Consider the following 6000-nt stretch of genomic DNA (forward strand, 5'->3'; position numbering starts at 1 on the left):
TTAAGTGACCGTGCTAGAACCACGGAACTCGGGAATGCCTAACACCTTCTCCTGGGTTAACAGAATTCCTTACTTAAAATTTCTGGTTCACATACTTCAAAAAGAAAGTCGAATCTTCCTCGAATTGGGATTTTAAAATAAATCGGTGACTTGGGACACCAGAAACAAACCATCCCAAGTGGCGACTCTGAACTTAAATAAAATAATCCCATTTCGATTTATGTCACTTTAATTGGAAAAACTCCTATATCCCTCTCGGGTGGTAAAAAGGAGGTGTGATAGCTCTGGCAACTCTACTGGGGATCGAACCCAAAATCTCTGGTTCAGGGTTCAAGAATTCGAGCTTAGAATAGCTATTATGATTGGCTTTACCTATTATCTGATTTTCCTACATGTTTGAGCCTAATGTGCTAAATGCTTTTACCGCTTTGATATTCTGTGAACTGTATATAAATTGCTATGAAACTCTTCCTCTCTCTGAGCCTTCTAAATCATGGAGAAGGGTGCACTTAGTGTGACTTCTCTTCTGTCTAGAGTCTTATCCCATTTTAGAACGAGGTTCGGACAAGTTGCTAAGCCAGTGAAGCTTCTGTATTCCCGGTACGCTTCCCTCCCCCGGCTCGAGTTGTCCGCTCGGGTAAGCCAGGTCTAGAACAATAAACCCAGCTTTTAAAACTAGTATAACAAAGCCTCATGCCGGATCCCTAGTAGAAACGTTTGTTTGCATCACGTGCATTTGACTTAGGAGGCTCAACACAGGGGTTGGGTCTGTCTAGGACAGGTGTACCTGAAAAGAAAAGACCATCCTGATGCATTCTACTTGCTACTTGTGCATTTATTGCTTCGAATTTGCATGTTGATCGGCTTGTGGATAATAGAAGAAATTGGGAAAAGAAAATAATAGTGTGAAGGTTCAGAGAGATAGTTACTTGTTTTGAAAAATCAGTGTCCAAATTATACCGAAACTCTGCCAAATTTTTGGAAAAAAAAGAAAGAAAAGAAACAAAAAAAGTTTTGTCTTTTGAATTAGCTGGTTTTCATTTTTGTCAAATCTGCCCGAACTACGTCAGTTTGATTCTCACTGGATGTGGGATACGTAGGCAAGCCTCATCGAGTCCAACTCCCCTTTTGCAAAAATAGCCCAAAAATAACAAAATTTTATTTTTGTCACAAATAAGCAGGGTGATGTCATTCTTGTTTAAAATAAGCCGAATGTCCCCAAAAGAGCGCCGGAACGCTATTTTTACAAGTGCAGCCACCTTTGGTCATTTTTTTATTTTTCGACCGGTTAGCAGGCACAGCCTTAAAATCTTATTCCCCGAAGTGCTGAAAGGTCGTATCTACAAAACCGAGTTTTTTTTTTAAGTAAAATTTTGAAAAAATGGTGTTATTCTTTTGGGTCAAAATGAGTTATTAAATCACCTTAATAAATGTGCAGGATGAGCACAAATGAAATTGAACCCTTCACAGCCTTTAAAGAGATCCCCTTACAACTCCACATGTGGTGGAATGATCTAGGAAAAGGCAGTAGAGAAACTATGGTAAAGGTTCTGGGAGGCCTTGTCAGACTGTTGAACATCAAGCCAAGGTTGGACATAATTGAAGCTCTAGTACCTTTTTGGGACCCAACTCGCAATGTGTTTCGTTTCTCTGACTTTGAGCTCACACACATGTTGGAGGAAGTTGCGGGTTATGCGGGCCTTAATGGAAACCTTAGAAGTCGATATCCAGTGTCACTAAGACCGGTATCTCCCCATAGTTTTCTGGATCTGCTGAGTATTAGTCGGGATATCCAGGATGGAAATTTATCTGAAGGTTATTGCACTCTCCAGTTCTTGTATCAACGCTATGGTAACCCCCGAGGTTTTGAAGAGTCGAACACTGGTCTGACCCATGCCGGGAATAAAGACAAATGGGAGGCAAGGCGGGGCTTGGCTTTTATAGTAGCATTCTTGGGTGTTGTGGTCTGCCGGCGAAAAGATGGTAATATAGAGGTAGGTCTCGTCGGAATGATCGATGTTGCAATCAAGAAAGCCAACGACACTGTGGTTCCCATGATCTTATCTGAAATCTACCGATCCTTGACTATCTGTCGGGAAGGGGGAAAGTTCTTCCAAATGCTGCAATCTGTTACTACAATTATGGATGCAGGAACATCTCTGCCACCGAGTTGGGTATATGAATTACAGTATGACCGGTTTGAGTTGCATTGAAGAATTTGAAAGCCGAGTAGTGGGTATTGAATTCCCCAAGGGTACTGAAGCTTGGCTTGCACATTTGAGCTCCTTGACTACCGATAAAATTGAGTGGGCATTCGGATGGCTTCCTGTCACCGAAAGTAGTATACATGTCAGCTGAAGTGTGTTATCTCCTCCTGATGGGCATCCGAAGCATCCAGCCATATGCTCCCCACATGGTTTTGCACCAATTAGGAAGATTTCAAATCGTCCCCCATGATGAAGATTTGAGTGAACATGTCATTGAATTGGGTCCAAAAGCCGTATTTCCAGAAGGGAGAATTCGCCAGGTGTGGAATGAATGTATATTTCTTGAACCTAAGACTATGGTGAGGGATCTAGCTAGAGGTGAAGTAGACCTCAAGTACATTATTTGGTTCGGTAAAAGATTCCAGATTACTGAGAGACCTGCTAAGAGAGCTCATGTTCAGCAATTCACCAATGACTCACAAGAGCAGTTGGGCTGGTTGGCAAAAGAATAAAGCTATAGGGCCAAAATAAGTAAATTAGAGAAACAAATTGGGGACCTCAAGTTTGGCAACAGTATCCAGGCTACTGCAGATGAAGGGGAAAAGAAAAGGCTAACTCAGGAAAACAAAGCCCTCAAATCTCAAATCCAGAAAATAAGAATAGCTGCTAGAAACCCGGAAAGAAGCCAAGCGGACGAAAAGCTTATAAGCAGTCTGAGAAAGAAAGCACTTGAGTGTCAAGGTGACCTAGAAAAGTCTGAAGTCAGTCTAGCAAAAGTTTGAGCCCAATTGGCAAAGAATGCAGAAGGGCGGGCACAGTTTGTGCATCAAATGAAAAGAAAATATGAAGGGACAATCACCAATCTGAAGAGAAAGTTAACTACCCTTAAGAATGAGGCGGCCAAGCAGGCCAAAGACTTTAAAGCTGATATGGAACACTGTTATGATTTGATGGCTCAGATGGAGGAAGGAATACAACAGTTGCAAAATCAACACCTTCACGACTCTCAAGTGTTGGAAGCCCGGAATCAGTAGATAGGGCGATTGCTTCAGGAAAAGGGCAGAATCCGAGAAAGGATCAGAGCCATTGCTGACTACATTACCGTGAAGTGCCAAGCGTGCGAGGACATGACTCGTACCACTTTCTTCGCTGTAGTGATGACTTTTGTTCGCCAGATAATGAGTGATTCGGAGCAGATGCAAGGGGATCTCGTACGCGGCGAGACCGAATGATATCCTTAGGGCCCCAGGAGCATTAATGTATTCCTGATTTTCACTTTAGTCTGTTTCTATTGGAGTCTGTCAGTTTATTTTTGGGTATGTATTTTCTTTCCGTCGGAGTCTGTTAGTCGGTTCTTGAGTCTGTATTGTCAGCTTGTTGTTAGATTCTGTTGGCTTCCTTTTCGAGTCTGTTAGTTTTGAGTCATTGTAATCAAAGCATTTTCTTTTTTTATGAAAAATTGAAAATCCCAAAATATTTTGTTATTTCTTTTTTTACATTTATTATCTCCAGAGCTACACCCGGTCTGATTCATGTGGGGTCATGATACGTAGGCAATCTCCATAGGATTCGACCATAACCAAAAAAAAAGGGAAAGAGTGGGAGTGGAAATAAAAAAATGGGAAAGAAAAAGAAAAGCCGGAATGAAGCATGCAACCGATGCAAAACATGTAGAAATACATTTAACTGTATAGGTGCATCACACCCCCAACGTGCGATTACCTGTCTGTTATTTGTTCCAAACTAACCGTTTGTTGATGTTATACCCAGCCCAGGTTTTATAGAAAGGTGGTTGGTTTTGTTGTAGTCTAGCTTTGCATCCATACTTCACGAGGTCGAAGGGAAGCATTGAAATGTCTTCAGAAATGACTCTACCAACAGTTCCTATTGCAGATGAGAGTCCGATCTCGGGCATCCCAACTTCAGAATCGACAGTTGCCGAGGAAAACAGGTTACTGCGTCTCCGCATGATGGAAATGTGGGACGCCTGGGCAAACGGAAGAGAACCACCAAGTGCAATCCCTTGATTTCCCGAGCTTTTTCCCAGGGCAAGTGGGATTTCCAACATCCCCATAAACTATCCAAATACCCCACTAGGATACCTTACTATTTCCGCCAACTTTGTGGGAACACCTTTTGAGGCTCTCCCCCAGGTGTTAGCTTCAGGTGCAGCTTCAAATATCTTCACTGCTCTGCCTTGCTCGGCTACGGCACAGCCTACATTGCCCAGGCCCAGCTTTGACCCATCATCCTTCACCTTCCAAACACCATCTTTCCCACTGGAACCTACATAGTTTCCCACCTATACTTACTCCCAACCACCCCTGTATGAGTTCACCGTAGGGAAAGAGAAAGCCACCAAAACCCTTGAGCAAGAAGAGATTGCGAAGAAGATGAGGAGTATGGAATAGAGTCTCAAAAGCATACAGGGCTTGAGTGGACAGAAAAGTGTATCCTATGCCGACTTGTGTATATTCCCTCATGTGCATCTGCCATTGGGATTCAAAACCCCAAAATTTGAGAAGTATGAGGACATGGTGGTCCTATTGCTCATCTCAAGAGATATTGCAACCAGCTACGAGGAGCCGGTGGGAAGGAAGAACTCCTCATGGCCTATTTGGGAGAAAGTCTGGTCGGCATCGCATCTGAGTGGTACATGGACCAAGATATATCCCGGTGGCACATCTAGGATGACCTAGCTAGAGATTTCGTCAGGAAGTTCCAGTACAACATTGATATTGCTCCAGATAGGAACTCATTGACAAACTTGAAGAAGAAATCCTCGGAAAGCTTCCGAGAGTACGCAATTAAATGGCGTGAACAGGCCTCCAAGGTAAAGCCTCCGATGGATGAGATTGAAATGGTCACAGTTTTCCTCCAAGCTCAAGAGGCTGACTACTTCCAAAATATGATGTCCGCAATGGGTAAACCGTTCGCTAAAGCTATCAAGTTTGGCGAAATTATGGAAAATGGGTTGAACACGGGTCAAATTCTAAGCCAATCCACCATCAGAGCTACCTCTCAAGCCATTCAGGGTGGGTCTGGAGGAGTGGCGAAGGGCAAGAAAAAGGACGAAACATCCATGGCAGCATCGGGTGCAAGAAAACACCGCACTCCCAAATCCTTTTTCTCAGAAAGGGCACCGCAACACTATTACCCCCACCAAGACGTAGCCTATGCCCCCAGCCATACACGGTCATGAATGTTCAACCTTATGTCCGGCCACAACAACAAGCCAACCGGAACCAAGCTCCATTTTCTAGAAACCAGCCTCCTTACCAAAACCAATACAACCCCCGGCCTCCACAAAACAATTTCCACCCTCGTGAACCACCCAAGAGGCCAAATTTTACACCAATTGGCGAATCCTACTCCAGCCTGTTACCAAAGCTTGTTCAAATGGGTCTGCTACAGCCTGTTCCTCAAACTAGGCAAAACCCAGCATCACCCGCTTACAGAGCCGGTACCCGATGCGCCTATCACTCATGGGCAGAAGGGCATGACACAGATGACTGTTGGACTCTGAAGAGAGCCATGGAAAACTTGATAGATCAAAAGAAGATAATTCTAAGGGATAAAGATATTCCCAATGTGACTAACAATCCACTGCCGGCCCACAACAACGGGCCGGTAATCGAAATGATTTATGAGGACAAGGAATTTGACCCAGCATTGAAGGCCATCATTGCCATTGCTGATATAGAAAAGAAACCAAAAGCTGCCTCGAAGCAAGACAAAGGGGAGAAAAAGAACAAAACCACCCCTCCAAAGTCAGAAAAGAAAGTTGAAGTGG

This window comes from Nicotiana tabacum, chromosome 1, assembly GCF_000715075.1.
Source record: "Nicotiana tabacum cultivar K326 chromosome 1, ASM71507v2, whole genome shotgun sequence".
Taxonomy (NCBI): Eukaryota; Viridiplantae; Streptophyta; class Magnoliopsida; order Solanales; family Solanaceae; genus Nicotiana; species Nicotiana tabacum.